The sequence below is a fragment of the Numida meleagris genome, chromosome 1 (assembly GCF_002078875.1).
Source record: "Numida meleagris isolate 19003 breed g44 Domestic line chromosome 1, NumMel1.0, whole genome shotgun sequence".
NCBI lineage: Eukaryota > Metazoa > Chordata > Aves > Galliformes > Numididae > Numida > Numida meleagris.
In genome coordinates, this window is record NC_034409.1 from 51,025,747 (window position 1) to 51,047,908 (window position 22,162).

The window sequence follows — 22,162 nt, forward strand, 5'->3', positions numbered from 1 at the left end:
GTGATTTAAAAAGTTTCCAATAAACTCTCACCTGGTTTTATGCTTAAGCAAGTGACTCAAAATAATTGTGTCTGCAAACATGCCCGAAACCTGCCTACAAATAAACTCTTACAGAAATTTTAGCCATTTCATTCTGAGCTGGAGATTTCAAAAAAACTTTTTCCAAGGCAGTTTATTCACTTTAATTTCCATCTGGGGAGAATGGGGGCTGCCAGAAAAAAAAATGCAATTGGAAGATAAAAGGAGAAATAGCAAAAAGAGAAAAAGAGATTATTATTAAAAAAAGAGGTACGGGTCAAACATTTTGCCCACTCCAAATTGTTCAGGTTGATAATCTAAGAAAGATGAAGTGACTGTGTTTTGCTTGTCCTCAAAGTACACTACTTCTCCACATTCCTAATTAGTTTTCCTCTAGAAAGTATCATTGCCAGCAAGGGAAACTGAAGTCGGAGCTTGGAAACAAGGGAAATTTCAATTGCTATATTTTGTTTTAAGTAGTAACACAGCATCTGTGGATTCAGGAGCATCAGGACTGTAAATCCACATAAAGCTGAATGTTATGAATGGAAGCTGTCTGTTCTTACCCGATCTCCCATCTATTCTTGTCCCACACTCAGATGTGCTCCACACACAGCAATCCATCCTCCCTCACCGCTTCGCTTTCTGCAAACAGCTGCTCGGGCTGTCCGCAGTGACAGGTCATTAGCGGGCAGTTATTTTTTTCCAGGACTGAGTGCACAGGAGTGGCAGTGCTATAAAAGCTTTTCTGCAGAGCTCCACGAACTGATCTGGGCAGTACTCTGTCCCAGTTTGTTTTCTCTCCTGTTAATAAAGATTTTCTTGAAACCTTGTTGCTCAAACTGCAACGGTCTTGTTCATTCGTATCACAGGAATTTCAGGCAGCTCATTCTGTTCTACGTGCACTGGGAGAGTGTACAACCTTAACTGCCTGGTACCATTAACATAGCACCACTTATTGCAGAGAGATGCGGCTTTAATCGTGAACAGCGCTGCTGTTTTGCTAGTTGATTCAAGCAAGCCTTCCCATCATCCTGTTAATTCATCCCCAAAGATACCTCCTACCATTCTGGCTGATGAACATCCCTGCACTTCTGAGAGGTTTTTCATTGGGAATGTATTGCTGTGATCCTCTACTTTCATGTTCTAAACAAGCACTGTCAAACTTGATGAGATTAAATACTTTCTTCAAATCCCTCCAAATGCGCTAACTTTATCTTGTTTTCCCCAACCCATACCTCCCGATTACCGAATTCTTTGAGTCTCACTAGTAGCTTTTTGTACAGAATCAGATAGGTTCTCCACCTTCTGTATTTGTAGAGTGATTATGCTGAACCATGCTCATGACATCTCAGATCATCATCTTGACAGCAATTACAACATCTCAAGAACTGAACCTTCACAGAAGTGACTGGATTAGCAGAGGAGAAAGCAGCAGATTACGATAGAAAAATGAAGTTTTGACCTCTTTTTTTTTTTTTTTTACTGCCAAACAATTCTCCTGGATTTCCATAGATTTCCCTTAACTGCTTCATTGCTGTGCAAGGGTTGGGACAGAAGCAACTGCCTTACAGCTGCTGTGCTGACATTTGCTTTGAGGATACAGCCTGCCCGCTGTGCTGTGTAGTATTGTGCCTCAGAAGTTTTCAACCTGCAGGCTATGAGCTACCTTATAATAGAATCATAAAGGCTGGAAAAGACACCGAGATCATCTAGTCCAGCCACTGTCTCACGGCCGCCATGCCCACTGAGGTTCTACGCATCAGGCCAATGAAGATATCAAGGAAGCCTCTGTTCACCTCATGTCAGTTTGCACCTTCATTTGGAAATCTGGATGAATCTGCAAGCCCAAAGAAGTTTGGAGTCCACAGGAAAAGATAAGCAGAAATACGCTCATCATAACAGCATGTTTCCCAAGCCTGCCCTATACTGATCTCAGCTAAGAGCTAAAGAGGGCCAGCAATCCAGGGCCAGAACCTATGCACTGTGCAGCCTGAACTCTGCTCTGGAGCTCTCCCCTGGTAAGACTTGTCTCTGATAGTCCTCAGCATCAAGAGATCTAAGAAAGCTTTCTCCTTCTTACTGCTCTCCTGGGAGCCAACACCACCTCTTTCAGCTTTATCTTGAGTCAAGCAGCTGGTTTCCATCATCATCTACAAACTGTACCAAGTTATACCAGCAGAAAATTTGGCATGGCTGAATTTATAATATATTGAACTAGTTCTTTTTATGTGTTCAAATCCAAAAAACTGTCAAGTGAAGACAGAGGGAAGCACTGCTACCGATAGAAGGAGCCTCTTCCCAGACTACAACTTATCATCTTGCTTTCTGAACAGAAACAATTAGCAAAGCCCTACAGGCTGTTGCAGCCGTTCCCTGTGCTACCCTGAAATATAAATCTGACAAAACCAGGGGAGCCAGACACCTAGGCCTTTATGATGACAGTTAATTTTGTTATCACATTAGAATTCCAGCTATAGGTAAGCCAAGCAGGGGCTGCATGTGTATCAAGCAAAATCAACACGAGCCACATGAGCTGCTGATTTGCTTCTTCGCTGCGTGCAAGCAGTAAGAAGAAGAAAGAAAGGAGAGAGAAAGAGAGAAAGAAATAACTCTTCTTTGGTGATTTGAACCCAGCACTGGAGTGCTCAACAAAACATTCCTTCCCAGGATTTAAATTCTCCCTTTGATGAGCACCTAGTGACTCAGTGGGATTTGCTAAGCCTCCATTTGAAGCTAGAGAACAGTACATTCACTATTTATTTCTTCCCCCTCCCTGTGCTACACCCTTTAATCATGATAAATATACCTAAACACGCTTGATTAAGCCAGACAGACAATGTGCCCCTAATCTGAACTGATCAGGGCTCTGGAGCTGCCAAAGTGAACCTGCTGTCTCTCTATCAGACAAAGTGATAAGGGGTCGGTAATGCAGCTCCATTAACTGCTTCCCACAGAATGAATTCTCCCTGCCTGCTCCTAAAGAGCAGACACTTGAGGAATGCCACCTGATGGGAAGCTGCTTCGAACGGTCTCTTTTGGCACAATTGTTGAGCAGCTCCTTCTCAAGCCTTCAAGACAAACACCTAAAGTATTAAAAATGTAGTCACTTCCTTCTATGTTATTTTTTTAAAACCCCCTCATACCTTATCTAGCTAACTGCCTCTCAATTTTTCTCATCTTTTCTTGGTAAGCGTTGGTACTGGCTGATATGTATTTTACTGCAAAAGGGTGGTTATCAGAATAACAATCACGCTCCCGCTGTGCGCATATGCATGTGAGGGATCTGCTTTTGGGTATGGGTAGAGCTTGCACTTTGTGGACTTGTAGAATTTAAGACCACTGTATATCAATATATCAGTAGTTTTATGTGGTGTGTTTAGCGTCTTTACTCTAATATTGGAGGTGCACTGCAGGATGACCTAGAATTTTTAAGGCTGGAAAAGACCTCTAAGATCACCCAGTCCAACCGCCGGCCATCCCCAGCATGCCCACTGACCATGTCCCTCAGTGCTACATCCACACGGTTCTGGAACACCTCCAGGGATGGTGACTGCACCACCTCCCTGGGCAGCCTGTGCCAGTGCAGCACCACTATTTTGGAAAGGAAATTGTTCCTCAAATCCAACCTGAAGCTCCTCTGGTGCAACTTGAAGCCATTCCCTCTTGTCCTATTGCTGTTACTTGGGAGAAGAGGCTGATCCCCACCTCACCACAACCTCCTTTCAGGTTGTCATAGAGAGAGATAAAGTCTCCCCTGAGCTCCTCTTCTCAGACTGCACAACCCCAGTTCCCTCAGCCGCTCCCCATCAGACTTGTGCTCCAGACTCCTCACAGCTCCGCTGCCCTTCTCTGGACACACTCCAGGGCCTCCATGTCTTTCTTGTAGTGAGGGCCCAGAACTGAGCACAGCACTCAAGGTGCAGCCTCACCAGAGCTGAGTACAGAGGGACGGTCACCTCCCTGCTCCTGCTGGCTGCACTATTGCTCATACAAGCCAGGATGCCATTGGCCTTCTTGGCCACCTGGGCACACTGCTGGCTCTCATTCAGCTGGCTGTCAGCTAACACCCCCAGGATGAATGCATATAGATCACAACAAGTGCAAGCAAACACACTTCTGAATTTGTTCTGCAGTCCATATACATGTATGGACATCTGCTTTTGTGTATCCCACTTTGATCTTTATCTTCCATGAAAATCTATTCTTATTAAAAGAATGCAGTAGAGAGGATCAAGAGGGCATCAGACCACGCTTGGGGTCTGTGAAATTCTGGGACCACTCATCTGAAAACTGGTCTTTGGGGTAACTACAAGTACCATCAAAGCTGCTCTGATTCACACTGGCTGTGAGCAGCAACAAGTTGGCTACAGACTGCTTCTTCTCAGAGCTCTCACTGTCCTACTGCTGCTGGTGTCAGAGGTCTGCAAAACACTGCGTGCCAACAGTCAGATTTCTCAAATAGATCATACAAGAGACCAGGATGAGGAGTATCACTGTATTTCAGACACATTTCCTATCAGGAAGGACTTTCCAAAAGATGCTCCCAGAGCAAAGGAGTCAGAACAAAAATCAAGAATCTGCCACTATGAGTGTAGATTAAAACCAACCAACTCCCACAGATAGTAAAACCACCTACAGTTCAACTCAGATATTCAGAGGTGCTTTCCTTGTATTTGGCTATCTAAATATGGGTAAAGAATTCTTAAGATTAATTAGCTCCAGCTTTGACAGTCAGAGAGAGATTTCCAAAATACACGGCAGCATCCACTCTCTGCTCTGTAAGTCTGAGCTCTTGCACTGCAGCTAAGAGTTGATCTCTGCTGATATTCTTGCATACAAGCACACACTGATGTGCATCCCTTCAGATCAAACAACGTGAAATGGAAATGCAGAAAAAAAGTCTGTAAATGCCAAGATAGGCGTAAGTTCACCCTATGTCTTTGGTTCATTCCCACAACAAACAACAAACTCCGCTCTGCATGTATAAGCGATGAAGGACACAACAGAAGGCGATCAAGTCTTTCTTTCTGGGCATAGCACAACCTAGAGATTTCATTTTCATTGCATTGAGACATTAATCCAATCTGGTAAAAGTAGTTTTTACTCTTATATTGGGTTTGATAACCTGTTTGAGTGGGATATGCAAACAAAACTATGAAAATCTGCTAGCTATAACGTTGGGTAAATAGAATTACATTTCCAATCAGCTACTGCACGTTTCTCTGCTCATGCCAGCTGATGGAATTTTGTGTGAAATGGGATGGAAGAAGAGGGAGATCAGTGAGGCGTTGCGTGTGCGTGTAAGATTCCTCCTGGCAGCACGGACAGTTGTGCAGAATTTGCAACACTGCTACTAAAATTACATTGTGTGCCAGTAGTATTTTGCACAAAAGTAGAACTAAAGTTAAATCAGTACGAAAAAGTAGCATCTCTTTGTCCTTTTAACCATAGATCTACATTTGTACAAAATTGAACATGACTGTGCAAGTTGTTTTCTACAGAAAGTTTCACTTTTTTTTTAATACATATTTTTCTTCTCCTCTTGTGCTTAAAAAAAAAAGGGATATGTTATTGATTTCAACATACGTTTATCTATGACAATCTAAAAACAAACATTGGAAATCTGATCATTAGGTTCCAAGAGCCTTCTTATCTTGGCCACATTATGCACAATTTCAGTTCATAGCCACATTTGTTCTGAGAAAAAGAGCTGATACACTTTCTATTAAAAGTTTCACATTTAAGTAAGGACAGAGAAATTGAAATGCTGTGAGAGGTATCAGCCATGTGGTACAATTAATACTCCTGTGGTATGTTCATTGCATAATGCCACTACTGCATATTTACATTCTGAGTATCAGTGCTGCATTAGCTGTTTTTTTTTTCCTGCTTAATGGACCTTCATGGCTCAACTTCCATTTAAACACAGCACGTCTTTTACAAGACCTAAGTGCTTGTCAACGGCTTATGGGCTGGTTCGGCCCGGTTCTGTGACTACTGGGGCGAGGGACCCATGGACCCACACCCCGGGAAAGGAAAAGGGAAAAGAGGGTAGGGAGATGGGCCTAAAAACAAAACAGTGGCAACGATCTGAGGAGAAACAAACTAATTTACCAAATAAGATATTGGAATGCAAAATAACACACTATAATACAGTATAATTACAATTTAAGCTAATAAATCCAATACAATGACAGAGAGTGTCCAAAATTAAGGTAGGCCTTACTCTAGTGCCGATGGTGAGACTGTGCGAGATGCTGCCGGGATGAGAGATGGGAAGAGAAGAGAGCAGGTCTCGTGATATGCGAACAGTTTTATCTTTCCCTCTGACCGGAAAACGGTAATGGCAGCAAAGTCCTCTGGGGAATGTAGTAGTTCTCCTCTTCTGAGAACCAGGTAGCCAGAACTATCCATGGAACTGGAGCATTAACTCTTTAACTCCCAGTACATTACATGATGCTATGATGTGGAATACCAGTAACCAAAAATCATAAAACCATGACAGTGCTACAAAACAGCCTGTCTATAAATTAAAGTCAGCCCCTGTGCATCTGCGCTTGGGAATGCTTTTGAAAGGGTTTTAAAAGCAATCAATTACAATAATTTGTACATTTAAAGATGCAACTCCAACAGTCAATCCAATTTTTCTTCTGATTATAAGGTAAATGCGAATGCCAGCTTGTTACTACTCCTGGGGTTTTCTCTGCTCAGAAATCACACAGTTTTAAGGAGAAGTGCAGCACATATTTCATGCTTGTCTATGCATTTTTTCATTCTATTGGATTATGATACCTTTGAAATTAAAGTGCAGCAGTGGTTTCTGAATGATTTAATGTGTTAGAAACTTTTACTCTCAAGTAGAAGCAACTTGTTTGTTAATCCAAATATAAGTTCTATCAAATTGGAATAGATTTTCATCTGGAACAAAAATACCCAAGCCTTATCCTGATGTAGCAATATCTCATACCAAACTAATGTGCAGACCAAGGCTTCATTAAACAACACGTTCCTAAAGGCGGATCAGAGCTGACATCCTACGTTTCCCACTCCTACAGCCCGGGAACTTTCACAGCAATGAGGCTGATGGGAACTCACTGCACAGCCCCTGCACACTCTGCAAAAGCAGTTGCAGCCCCACTCCTCCAGTGAACAAGCTATCGATACTGCTCTGTGGTAGGGAACCATGCAGCTGCCAGACTGCTCAGTAGATCGCATGTGGCGAAGAGGGAACACTGTGCAAAGGGTGTGAATGAGTCATTCGACATTTGAGGTTGACTGGAGTCATTCTGCTACATTTACTTCTAATCTTGATGTGCTATCCATATTTGCATTTCGAGCAGAATGGGAAGAAAGATTTAAATTATTTGCTACGACACACAGCAGACTGCATGTGTTCAAGAATGTACTGAGGTGTTCAAGAAAAGGGTAGAAGGTGTTTATGAACTGTGTGGATGTGGCACTGAGGTCAGTGGGCATGGTGGGGATGGGCTGATGGTTGGACTAGGTGATCTTAGAGGTCTTTTCTAACCTTAATGATTCTATGTGTGTGAACAAATAGGATTGCCTGCACGTTGGGGTGAAGGCAGCAGGCTGTGAGCTGCCTTTCCTACCCTTTGACATGAGCAGGCACTCTGCATACAAGTCTGAACATGTCCAAGCAAAAGTATGTTTGAGCATTTGTATCTCCGGGGATCTGATTATAAATGAAAGACGTTCATTTGCAGCACGCCTGAATGGAAGGGCAGAGGTCCCACTAGCCTATTTCAGGTGATGTGCGTGTTGTGTTTTCCTAAGCAAATACAAATCTGAGCATCTGTGAATGCATTGGCCTGCATACGCTTGGAGGGTAGGCAACGTGCTGTGTGTGCATCTTGGTGACAAAGAGCAGCCACGAGCAGGTATCAGCTCAAGCTGGAATTTTGGCATTTCTGGCATTTCTCAGACATTAGCAGGAGTGTTCAAATCATTTAAAGATGTTCTTGGAAAGACTATATGGCAACCTCTTAAAGTGAGATCTGGCCTCACATGAAGCTCCTTCACTTCTGGTTATAATTCCAGCTAGAAGCAGAAGTTTTCAGCGTCTGACTGCTTACAGCTCCCACTGAAGCCTGATCCATGTGCATTTAGCAACGTTAAGTGTGAAGCTGTTTTTAAAGCATGCACATCCGTGAGGTTTTGGCCCCTCAGTTCAAGCCCTTGGTTTTGAGATTCTGGACAAAGACATTCTTAGCTCTAATTTAAGAAGAAGAAAAAAGCAATCATTATGGAGATAAAGATCCTGCACAGAAGACATTTTCTGAAGGTGATGGAGGTGAGTACAAAAGATACTTCATGAGGCTACTCAAAGGTAGGCCGCAAGGAGACTGAAGATGGAGAATCTGGCTGTGGATACAGAAGCAGCTAATGCTGGAGAAGATTAAATGAAAGGTGGGGCAAGCAGAGCACTCTCACCTCAAGCTAAAAACAGGGAGGTTTGTTTTTGCACAGAGCTAATTACGTGTTTGCATCTAAAGCAAGACTTGCAGCATGTCACATAGGTAAAGGGCATTTTACCAAAATCTGCATTATTATTTTCTCTTTTTTTTCCCTTTAAGTCCAAGTTATTTTAACCTTTAAATTATTAAGATTTCATAGCTACTAAAAACACTGCAGGCCGCCCCTCCCCTGCACATCTACTCCATAAGCTATTGATACCGCACTCAATTAACCTTGGTAAGTGACTGTAGGCTGGACGTTGCCTCTCAGATTCAGCCATTCTTGCTGAAAGCCACAGTTTGCATACAAACCACTGAATGGCAGCACTTAAATCTCCAAGTAAAATTGCTTTAATGAAAGCGAAAACGTACATACATGACATTTGTATTCATATTTGTATTCATGTTAAGTCTCACATTTCTTTATCTGAAAACCTAAACACTGGGCAAAGAATGTGCGGATTCTGTCCTATAAAATAGTGCATGCAATTCCAATTCAAAAAGTTTACAAAAATATATTTTCTTATTTCTTTGGGTGACAGTTGAAGGTATATTACTGCAGTTCCAACCTATCTACTATGCTTGTATTGGCTTTTGTAGAGAAGAGAAAATGGAATGAGCTGGAAATCCAATTTCTATTAGCGAGTCCAGTCCAAAGAACACTTACTGAGGTACATAAAGGTCCAAAAGCCATTGGGAGTGGCAATGAATTGAAGGGAGGCACCAGACAAAGGAACTCACAGATAGTCAGGGCAGAAGCACAGCACGATCCACAACAGCTACAAACCAGATCTCACACCCCTGAAAACTAACTCTGGTTGCACCAGCACACTTAAATGAGACAGCACAACTGTTTCACCTTGTCCTTGCTCTCAAGCTGAGAAATGGTCGTGCACACATTATAAGAAGCCAGCTGTTCAACATTACACTGTGGTTTATGAGGAGAGAACAACATAATATTTCTTCCATAATACAAGAAAACACCATGCACAGTTGTTCCTACAGTTATCCTCCTGAATACACTGTGCCGATGGCAGCGTTGTCATGAGAATTACCTTGTTGAAAAGAAATCAGGGGATTGATATAATATTGCCAGTCTTTTGCATCACTCCTTATGTTTCTGTGTTACATCTCTTTCCTCACCCTTTGGATTGTCTTCCCTGTTCGTAACACAAACTATTTGGAGCAGAGGGCCTTCAAGAATGGTATTCTTCTATATGGTGCAAGTTAACAAAAACCACTGGGTTAGAATCATACAACAGTTGGGTTAAAAGGGATCTGTGGAGATGATCCACATCAAGCCCCTGCTTATGGCGGTGCTAACTTTGAAATTACATATGATGAGGATATAACTCAGCATTTCTACAGTTACTACTCTAATGGAATACCAGTCTTACACAGGCAATAATATAAATTATGTACCTGTGTAGATCAAAGGTGTACCGAAAATCATTTAGGTACAAGATCTTCATTAAATGATTTGAGTTCTCCTTTCACTATCACCTCAAAAGACTGTAAAAAAAAAAAAATTAAAAAGATGATACTGATTTCAGTGCTGGGCTCCATTTATACAGTTGCATATTATCAAAACACGCACTAAAGTGAGGCTAGCATTACAATCATTATTTCCTGAATTTTGTATCGTTTACATCCTTATTACATAACTTAGAAAAAATAAATCATTGTTTGTAGATAGAATCTGTAAAAAAGGTAAAAGAGGAAATAAGGAAATTCCAGAATGGAAAACAAGACAACTTGGTTAAAATTGCCAGGCAAAATGCTGAAAGAGAGTTTATGTCATGTACCTTACAGCTTAAGGAATGTGCTCCTCTTCACCATACCTTTGAAGGTCTGCAAAAGACAACTTCAAGAGCTGCAAAGCGTAGGAACCGTATGAACGTAGTAAGGGCTCTGCACTGGGAAACTACCAATGGTGAGAATCACTCATCACGAGACATAAGCATGGTCCATGAACTACAGGATTTAGCACCTCAGAAAAGCAATTAGCACGATTACTTACTTGATGAACAGGGTGAATTTTATCCAAATTGAGTGCAAGTGAAAACACTTGCAACACTGCATTTCTGCTTCCACGTGAAAAAACAAGCCCTCTCTTCACTACACTTCCATTTTCTGTTCTGTACCAGTTTCTTCTACTCATATCTGTTTCACCTGCTATCAGATTTAAGAAACTATCACTATCAGTTCCATTACTACTTCATATCTTGTTGTACTTGATTACAGCATGCTGTCGCTTTAGTCCTGAAGATGAGGTTTGCTTTCTAGCTTGCAGCTTGTCAAAAATTAAAGTAGTGATGATCTTTGTAACAGAAATGAATCCCCAAATATTCAAAAATCAATTGCTAAATTCTGGCATATTGTCTCCTGGTTGCTTTTTCTGAAACTGGTTGGACTTTGCTTATCTCTGCAGCTGGTCAAGGAAAGAAGTAGATGCTCAGCCCTTCCCCTTAGGAAATGCCATGCCAGACTCATTTAGACTAAACAGAACAACAACATTTCAAAAGTTAAACACATTGCAGAAAAGTAAAACCAACCACTCTGATCAGAAATGGTTCCAAACAGTAGTAATTCATTAATAAAATAACCACTCTCCACCCCCCCCCCAAGAGATTCCCACTGCATTTCACAACTGAGAAATTAAATTCAGACTCATTTTGCATTTCTGTTACCTGATTGGCTCTACTGGAGAGAGGGCCACACACTGCTGCAGTTTTTCCTTGGTAGGTTATAAAGGATTACAGCTGCTCCTTTGGCTTCTCTTGCTAGAACTACCCATCCCCTTAATTAAGCAACCCTATTAAGACCTCTTTTCTTGCTGCAGCCTGATTGAGAATCGCACTTCTCTGGACGCTTCTAGAATGAGGTATTTGAGTTAGTAAGCCTGAATATTAAACCATGTCAACGGTGCCCTTTGACCCCAGCTTTACCCTGGAGGGTACCTCCGGTTTGACAGCCACATTCTCTCCCTCTGTATCTATCCCCCAAGCTAACAATGAAATCCATCCTCCAGTGCTTTTCTGCAGTGCACAGCAGGCTAGGAGCAAGAGCAAAAACAGCCCAATTAAAATCAAGATGTCTGATATGCAGAAGGCAAACTGAAATCTGCCTGGGCTATTGGGGCAAACACCTTCAGGCTTATGCAATTAACCAAAGGATAACTGATGACCACAAGTAATCAAGCTGTGGCTGGAGGTCTCATGTGCAAGAAATGTACTAGGGCATATCATTCAGTATTGGCTCAGAGGAAAGGGCTCCACTGAATCAATAACACCATCTACTGAAGTGCAGCAGGTTTCCTTCAAAATCTCCCTTAACTACCAGATGAAATCACCAGGTGCTTAAAAGACTCAAAGGAATAGTTACAGTTGTGCTAGCACTCCCAGTGCCTCTGTAAGCTATGGCATACAAAGAATGGTAAAACCCTTTAGCTGGCTGTGGGGAAGAAAGGGGTATCCCTCTCAAAATCATTCCCTGAGAATGTACTAGGGCGACTTTATAATAATACAGACAAAAGCATGCATGGGGAACTTTGCAGTAGTACCAAAGAGATAGAAATCAAGCCAGAAAAAGAAAAGAACTCTTATTCTGGAGTTCCAGGGGCCACGCAAAGAGCTGTACCCAAACCACTACTCTGATAAGACACCAAGGGAATACCTCTTTCCATCAAGTCCTTCACCTTTCCTCCTCTCTACCTCCCACTCTTTTTTTACCTTTCTCTTTAGACTGAGAGCTTGCCGAAGCCTGGATCATCTTCTGCTATGACTTCTATTACTTCACCTTCATTGAAGGAACTGATTTTTATCTATTAATTAATTTTCAATGAGGACAGCTATTGCATCTAAATTCCCACTGGAATTATTACCTAGATGTAACCGTTGGAGGTTCATTCCCAGCAGAGGTATTGTATTGACCAGAACCAGCCGCACTGCCATACGATCACCTTTGCTTTCTCATCCCTGAAATTCCACACTGAGGATCAGATCTGGAGAAAACCACTTGATTAGCAAGGAATTTCCCTATTTTTTGCAACGGAGGCATAACCTCTGTCAGCGCATGGGATCTGGTGTCATAAGTATCTGAAAGTCAGCAAAAAACTTGTAAAAGAAATAATAATACAGAGCTCAGGGTGCTTAAGGAGTTGACCCTCAGAAGCTCTGGAGACTTAAGAAAGTATTTCCAAACCCATTCTGGAGCTGCAGTTATTAATGAATGGTTAATCACCACAGACATCATCCTGTGGTTGCTTCCACCCTGTTTCCCACAGTGACCTCAACAGCAAAGGGAAGCAAACCAGAAGAGTATTGAAAAATCAAAATAAAACCAAAGTAAAATTAATTGGTATAGCCGATGGAGGTACTTGTCATGTCTGTGTACTTACAGCCGAGCTTACATTTAAATAATGATCCAGTGGCATTTGGTATTTTTTTTTTTTTATGTATAAGAGGCATGATTTTCATGAAGACTTACAGCACTAACTGTAAGAGTGCGTAATGAATTTTCTGAGAATTTACAAGTACATTTATTAACTAATTTATGAAGTAAAATTAGTTTAAAATATGGATCCGTTACGAAAATTGATGCTTTGGGTTTGACCTTTTGTTTGTTTCTGCAGTCTTGATAGTGGATTAATCCAGATCTTCATCATACTCAAGGATCACAAGAATCTTGCACTGACAACATCTGAAGGTTTTTCCAAGATTGGTAGCTTTTTCTTTTGTACCTCTATCATACTTCTTATCAAGAATCCCCTTTAAAAAAAAAACAACAAACATTTAATTTTTTCCTTCAGAGGATGCTATGAGGGACATCTGAAGATACCTGAGAAGCCCACAGCTAGACCGGCCCTTTCACTTCACACCGGGAGGGACATTTCGCTGCAGTTCTTCTGGAAACAGAGGGAAGCAGCTGCTGCTCTGAGTGAAGAATCTCCTACCTGTGCACAGATGGATCAGCCCCACTGAGAACTGACTTGTTGTGATGTCGTGGGAAAGAAAAAATATTATCATGAACATCATTTAAGGCTAACCTGACATCACAAAGGTTCAGAGGCTTTGATTATTTCATGAGATCATTACAGTAAAAGGAGAAGACAGCATTCAACCATTTAGGCATGTAGTACAGATGTAATTACTTGGGATACAGGAGATAGCAATATATGCTTTGTCAAATCAGTAGGCAAAGGACGCAGCTGCCATACATGGCCCCTGCTGAAGGTAATGCAATGATTATGACAATGCTACATAATCTTCAGCAATGTAATATTGCAATTCCATTCATCCCCTTTCTACTAAGAATCTCAAATAATTTAATGACTTCAATGAATTAAGATTCTCCTTCTGTTCAGTACAGGAAAATACTTTAAGACCAGATCCAGTTCTGTACAACAGAGAAAGTCAGCATAATTTTTATTTATTTTGACGGATTTAATCTGAGACTTTCTACACTGTTAGGATTATGAGAAAAGGAGGAGCCAGACACATTCAGGTTCCACAAAGGCATTGTTTGTATGCTTGCATAACAAAAATACAACTTGAATCTTCAAACTGTAAACTAATAACCCTGTCAGAAAGTATTAGTTCCATCCACGTGTAGAGCTCTGCACCCCTGGCTGACAGAGGGTTGGGTCACCTTTCTCTCAGTCATTAGGTTTTGACCATTGTTTGGGCAGCCTATGGCACGTGATAGATGTCTGGTCCGGTACAGCAAATCCCACGTACAAACAGATAGAATGTCTCCAGTATCTTATCCTTAGAATCTATACACTTGTGAGTGAAAAGCAATTATTGGGGCACATTCATGCACTGAGACAGTTTTAGAAGTTTGTCTACATCCTAAGATAATCCCTGTCTAGATTGCAGTGTTAAGGAGTGTGCTTTCCATGCCAGAACTCAGCTGGAGCTTGGAAGGGCTGTGACCTGGAAACACAATGTTGTTACTTACATAGATAGATTTTTTTAAAAATAAAATAAAAAAAGAGATGTCAGAGCTCTGAGGGTTGAAGATTTTACTCTAAGGGTTGCTGGTGAATTTGTCATGATAAGACAATAAAAAAAATTGGAGAACTAAAAAGAGAAGTCTAGAGAACGCGAGGCATACAGTGCCTCAGGGAAAAGAATGGCATGTAATTATAACTGTACGCTGCTCTGAAAAGATAAAGCTGCATGTAAAAAGGTTATAGGCTCAGGGAGAGGGAGGAAAGATGGATCTTGGGATTCCAAAAGAGGGGAAAAAAGGATTTAATCGTGTATCAGTGCATACTGCTCATTTAGGCATTCCAGTCATTTTCTTTCGTCTCATAATATTTTGCAGTACTGACCTGTGAACTCAATGCCAGCATAATGTGGCCATTTCTAGCAAGCTTATTCCTCAAAGGTTAGTCTCCCTTGCTTAGACATTATTTAAATGGTACCTTAGTATGGTTCTCTAATCAGCAGAACAATTTAAAAAATGTAAGTCTACAGGAATTGCTCAGGCCTTTCCAAGATCACACTTTTCATTCTCATCTATCTGGAATTCTTCTAGCAACAGTATTTACAACAACTTGGCTTAGATACAGCATTCTGGGCCAAAGCCAAAAGAAGAAAAGATGTCCTTCTTCTCATCCAGATGACCCAGCTGGGGAAGATCAATATCTGCGGCACAATAGTGGCCAGACTTCAAAAGCGTTTGAGTAAAGCACTGAATGCTTCTATTATGGGAATCGGTTTGCATCTCAAAACATGAAGGTGATAGTACCTAGCTAATATCACTACCAAATCTACTCATGTTTGTGCAAGTTTCTCTTTCTCCAACCTCTTTTTTAAAAAGTGCTTATTTGAAATTATATTTTAAAGGTAGTCAACGCTACAACCTGAAGCAACACGGCAGCTTTGTCTAGGGAGTAAGAAACAGGATCAAGAATTTAGTTTCCAGACCCATGTCAGCTAAAGATTTGGTGCGCTTCTCCAGGCAAGTCCCATCACCTCTCTGTACAGTAGGACAGATCTATGAAATGCAGGGTAGCCATACACAGAAGAATTGAAATGGGTTGGGGTACTGAAAGCCATAAAGCTTGATTCTGGGAAGACCTGTTCATTTTTGCACGTTGACAAATTAATTAAGCCAGTACGGCTTTAAGGGCTTCTATCATCTCAATGGCACTACATTCATATATGTATATATGTATATATGTATATATATATTATTATAACTATAAAATGAGAGCACTTGCATTGACTCAATTGACTTGCAAATGGGCAAAATTCCCCTCAATAGCCAAAAATTTGTGGAGACATTAAGACAAAAAGTTTATACAGGAAAAGCAAAGTTACTGCCATAAAACCCTTGGTGGTAACATACTTCATTTGCTGCTGCCACAAACTATGAAGAATGGTGGAAAACTGAGCTGAAAACACTAGAAATTTTCCCTTGAGGGAGCTGCAAAATAAACGTTTTTGAAATATATCATAGAATTTATAGATGCTGTTTGTGCTGATGGGAATATGGCTTGCAGCCAGCCCTAAGCCTCAAGTCAAGTGCGTGACAGCCATCATATTCAGTATAGCATTCTGAGGAACTGCAAGAGGACAGTATGGTTACGTTCCTCTTAAACAAAAACCAGACTCTGGAGAGAGAGAAAAAGGTAGAGGAAGGCAAGGCCTTATTATATTATATTATAACTAACAGAACTGAAATAAGCCCCAAACACAAAGGGGTACCAAGTATTGACAGAAGTACTTCATGGTAAAATAAATGGCATTTTCTCAGCCACAGTGGTTGGGCCCTTCTGACTACTTATATCCAGAGACTAAACTTGGCAGTGAGAGTATTTTATGGCATATAACTAACAGCTCCACTAAGAGAATTTCAAGTATTTTACTGTTAAGGGAAGAAGCATAGCAAAGGGAGTGAAGAACACTTTCATTATGTCAGGCAGTAAAAACAAACCAGAAGACGCTGCTACAGCAGTGGTTCCAGACTTGTGGCTTAAAAGCAACCTCTTGCCTGCCAAACTTTCAGATATTGCTGGTGGCCACAGAGAGCTGCTGTCAAGCTGGAAATTGATGGGGAACGCAAAGTGTAACATTGTACAGAGGATATTACTTCTCACTGCTGTTGCTCTTGAATAAGCAAAAATGGAGGGCACTGGCACACAGTTGCAAGAGTGGAAGGTAGGAATTGTGGGGAAAAAGAAAAATTGTTTGACTAGATAAAGAAAGACACGGTTTGGAGAGAGAAATGATGCCTTTTACTAGAGTAATAGCTATAGCTTACAAAAACCAGACAGACATCCAGACATACCATACCTTCTGCAAACTAATGTAAAAACACATAAGAGATCAGGACTGACAGCTGAGTACTCTAGGGGTTGTAAAAACTTCTGTCTTGTGAAAAAGCCAATTTTTGTTCAGCCCTGGAAGACACCTCACTCTTAACAATTTTGGAAGATCTGTGTGGAGAGCAATGGTAGAGGTGAAGTTAACTTCAAAATCCAGACAACAGAACTAAGCCAAATTATGTGGGTATGCTTCGCATTGCCTATCTACCCATCTTCAGGTTACTCTGCTTCCTGCACACACGCTAAAGCATGGGCCCCTCTCTCCTTCCAAGCAGAGGACTCTCGCTGGTGGCTGAACCAGACAGACTCTTCCATCCCAAAACAGAAGCAGCGGGCAGCTTTTCAGGGATTCTCAACCCAAAACCCAACTCTTCTTGCCGTGCCTGTTTACTAGAAACTCGATCAATACAAAAAGCTTTCTTCTCCAGGCAAATATATGAGAGCTTTTCCTACTGTTGATGAAGAGATTGTCATCTTTTCCAAGAAAATTTTGTACAAACAGGCAGTACTAAATAATGTCTGGAGACTGATGTCCTTTTAATCCTAAATTAACTGCAAGGCAAGTCAAGCAATATGAGCTTTCTCCATGAACACAAACATTTGCGAAACATACGCAGCCCTTGCCGTGGAGCTTTATAGCACTCTATCCTAAAGAAATGTCTCATACCAATGCTGCATATTGCACTTACAACGCACTGAAAAGCTTTATAAGAATGTTACAAAGCAATTAAGGAGAAATCATATTCAGGCCTTGTCTCTAGAGACCCCAGGATATTTCCCAGGAGCCACCAGATAGAGGGTCGGTGATGCCAGATCTACAGCTGCCAGAAGCACTTTTGTTTCCTAGGCATCTTGTCCCAGTCAGTGTGATCACACTGGGTGTCTTGGAGACACAATAGCCTGATCTCTCTCAGGGGAACCTTAATGTTTCTGGGAAATCTGGATATCTCTTTACTTTGTGCTTCTGGCTGAAAAAAAAGAAAAATGAAAAAAAGAGAAGTTCCCATTATTTTCTTCCCATAACTACCCTCCTTCTGAGCACATTCCTGATCCCCCACTGACAAGCAGAAAAGCTTGATGCAGTGGTGGTATAAATGAAAACTTACTAAATCCCGCGCCTTGCAGCTAAGACTTTCCTAGTTAAACTCTGCAGAAAATATCATGCTAATTTAATGAATATTACTCTTAAAACTTCTCAACAAAAGAAGCAGAGTAGATCTGTACCTTTGAAGGCTGGTGGTTGCACTCTGCTGTTTCAGGATCTGTGTTGAGATAAAGCGATGGGGAGTTTCATAACGCGGTAATTAACTTGCCTTCTGCCTTCAGCACCAGTGCTCAGCATGGGCCGAAGCCTGTGGAGCCATATGGGACAACAGGGCTTCACCATGGCATCTTTGCCTTTCCCTCACCAAGCACAGCCAATCAAGCCAGCAGCGTGTGAACCACAAACCACGCAGGAACTCACAGGCACGGCTGCTTACAGAGATGGGTGTGGGGCTCAGTTTTGTGCGGTTTTATTCGTCTACTCTCACGATGACAGCTGCTTGAGAACAGTTTCTCGGAATGCTACAGCTGTTCACTGCTCCAGCTGCATTTCAAGCACTGGGCACTCCATAACTTGCTCAACATTTGGGTACTTGATGCATCTGTCTGGAAAATACCAGTCCCTGTTGCATGCAAGTTGTGGTCCACAGAAGCAAGCCATCAGGCATGTCCTGAAAGATGTCCTCTTTTCTAACATAGGGTGGCTGGTGGTCATACATCATCTGCGTTTGAACTTCAGGGGCACCTCTCCCGCTCTGCGTCTCCTCTAATGTGACAGAGTCCATGGTACACAGTGCGCTCACACTTTAGCAGGGTCTGTTCCAATAGGGTAAGTGACAATGGTTTCAGACTAGAAGAGGAGAGATTTAGATTGGATATAAGAAAAAAATTTTTAATAGTAAGGGTTGTGAGGCACTGGAACAGGTTGCTCAAAGAGGTGGTGGATGCCCCGTCCCTGGAGACATCCAAGGTCAGGCTGGAGGGGCTCTGAGCACCCTGACCCATCTGTGAGTGTCACTGTTCACTGCAGGGGACTTGGGCTAGGTGGCCTTTAAGGGTCCCTTCCAACTCAAATGATTTTATGATTCTATGACACGTGAGAAGATGCTGTATCTCTGTAGGAAAACACAAGCACACACAGGGGTCACCTCAAGCAGTGCAGGCATGGGCCATCAGAGAGATAATTTAAGAAAGTATCCAATGTTTCAGCAGCCTCTGTGATTTTATCAACTGAACGGCTGTCTTTGAGCTGTGAGAGAAGAGATGTGAATACCTGATGTGTACACCTGCCAGGTGTCTTACTTATTGAGTCATTGCAGCAGTTCAGACGCCCACAGGAGAGTGCCATGGGAGGATGGTGGTCTGGAGAAAGCAACTGCCACCTACACCTGGCACTGATGATTGGCCTGGACACCATCTGTGCCATGCCTCCTTAAGATGGCATAGTAGTTACGTATCATGTAAATGCAAGGGGAAAACACTATAATTAAGGTTTCTCCTCAGGAGAACCTTTTTTTTTCTTTTCTTCCCCACTCTTCCTGAGGCCTGCCAGGGGCCAGCAGGCCCGTGGAAGAAGAGAAGTTGGCAACTAGAAAAATAGTCATTACTGGAGAGTAGGAGCTCCCTTAGGAAACACAGCCCTGGCCCAAAGTGCCGTGCCTGCAGCACAGTGCACCGGGGAAGTAGAAAGGACTCAACATCAAGAGAAACATCTCCCTGCAGCCATCACTCAGAGGCCACTTGAAATCACAGCCTAACAGTGTAATTCTGCTTTGTAAGCTGTTAGCAAGGAAAGGACCATTTGCAGGAGCTGAAATAGATTCATAAATTCTCATGTTCTCGAGTCAGTGATATTCACAGTCGCTAGTTTCTTGAAGCCACTTTTCTTGACTTTGTACCAGACTGAGGATCCGGATGGGATTCTGTTTCATTGAGCATAGTTCAGAGCTTGGCCGAAAATCTGTGCGTATTCCGTCCTCCATGCTCAAATGCAGAAATACAAAATGTTTTAACTCTTCATTAGTGTTGGTTTTGAAGAACAAGCAGCCAGGTTGGTCAGGTTGAATGTGTGTGACTCTCAACCTAGAACAGATGTTACAACTAGAAATGGGTAAAAAGTTATTGACAGTATTATTGATAATATTGTGCAGGAGGACCAACTTTTTAAGTGAACAGGACAATAGGCAATATTCAATTCAATATAATTCAAAGCAATAGAGCTTTAAACTGAAAGAGGGGAAATTGAGGGTAGATGTTGGGAAAAATTCTTTACTTAGAGGGTGGTGAGGCACTGGCACAGGCTGCCCAGAGAAGATGTGGGTGCCCCATCCCTGGAGGTTCAAGGCCAGGTTGGATGAGGCCCTGTGCAGCCTGAGCTGGTGGGTGGCAGCCCTGCCCACGGCATGGGGTGGAGCTGGGTGGGCTCTGAGGTCCCTTCAAACCCAGCCATTCTGTGATTCTATGATATTAAAATATCTAATATTGGAAAAAATTTTCTGAATAATATATTCTGTCCTCCAAAATTACAGGGAAGGAGGAAGCTGTTTTGTGAATTTCTAGTAGATTACTCTTTTTCTCTTTTTAATGATTTAAACACTTCCAATATGAAATATTCTGATTTTCAGTTTAAAACAGATCTTTGTCTCAAAATTTATTTTGACTTCAAAAAAAAAAAAAAAAAAAGCAAAACACTTTAAAACAAACCATGGGGGGGGGGGGGGGGGGGGGAGAAGGGAATGAAATGTAACTTTCCAGTTGGGCTAAGTTAAAATGCTCTCAACTCTTCAGCCAAAAAAAAACCCTAACAAAACCAAACCAAAGCATTTATTATTTTATGTTAAAAACTTGAGTCTTGCAAGCACTTCAATATGCATGTCATTTTCAATATTACCAAAAATCAGTTATATATGCAGCACTGTAGTACTAGCACAAAGCACACAGAGTTGGCTCAAGGACAGAGGCACAGAATGCAAGAATCAAATCATGATTTCTTGTTTGCTAACACTAAGACCTAAAAAGTGTTCAGCTTCATTTATATGACGTGATCTGTATGACAGTAACTGACAAACAAAAGCAGAAGGCAGGAAATTAGTTCATGGCTATATCCAGGCTTCAAGCCTTAATAGTCAGAATGGCTCAACTGAAATATTATTTAAAGAAGAAGACCTACCAGATTTTATATTTCAGTTTTGTTGTTGATGATTTTGTCAGAGGAAGGTCTTTTAAGTTAATGACTTGTTTTTGGTATGATTCAACAGTACCGACATATTTTTATCTCAAGCACATCCTACCCTTTAATGTCTTAGAGTACTAGATAGATAAATATATCTGAGCACTAAGAATATATGATCTGTCAATATAGAAGTCCTGTGGTTTTGCCCCTCCAACACTTGTATTGTAATGTCAGGTCACAATAGTACACTCTTTTTACTCATCTAAAATATTCTGGAGCTCCTGAAGGGAAGGGGAAGTGCATGCTGACATTATTCACATTGTTCTTTTTGTATGCATATAGAACTTCAAGCTGTCACTCTTGAACTTTTCATCATTTCCTAAAAACAAAGAAACAGAAAGAAGCATGGCATGCCCTGCTTGCTGAGAACACATCTCATCAAAATCCTATGCGTACAAAAATCAAACTGAGTGGGGACCCAGATAAGGAGCACATGGTAATAAGTTTTCTGTCCAAGCAAGTTATGATTGCAGCAGGATTATCTAATCAACTCATAAACACAAAAACAAAAAAAGAACCCAACATCAAAGTATGCTGCCACATAACCAATGTCACAGTGCAACTCTGACAGAGGAAGAGAGAGAGAAACATACAAAAACAAAAGAGGAGTCTCGCGATTGAAGTTTTTAATAGCTTCATTGAAACACACGACAAATTCAGTTTCTCTCAGTGGGAGAGGCAGATAAAAATGGACTCCATTTGAAGTGCAAACAACAAAGAGACACGGGGAGTTGTAAAACATACAGCACCCTCCTCATAAAGATCCCACTTTCTCTCGGTTCCAAGTGTTTGCAACTGTCTCTCCCTGTGAAATCTTAATTAAACCAATATATTTCCCATCTAAGTCACTTGAAGATGTGCGTAGTTTGATAAAAAAGGTTAATTAGCTCTGTTCTTTAAAACATTAAAAAGTACCATTTTGATCTTTTGCTTGAAATTCATGCCCATCCTTGCATCAAAAATATCCCTCAGTATGGACTGCAGTAGCTAGCAGGCAGAAGCACACTAGTAAGCGGGGTGAGGGGGAGGGGGCTGCGACAGAAAACAAACATT

General features: G+C 41.5%; 1 protein-coding gene across 1 annotated transcript in view; it reads right to left on the bottom strand.

Annotated features, from left to right (window-relative positions):
* GRAP2 (GRB2-related adaptor protein 2) overlaps positions 1–18,263 on the bottom strand; it is a 40,645-nt gene extending 22,382 nt beyond the window's left edge. Inside the window, exon 1 of the mRNA XM_021384718.1 lies at positions 18,058–18,263. The gene's annotated coding sequence lies outside the window, so the exon portion shown is untranslated. The remainder of the gene's footprint in view (positions 1–18,057) is intronic.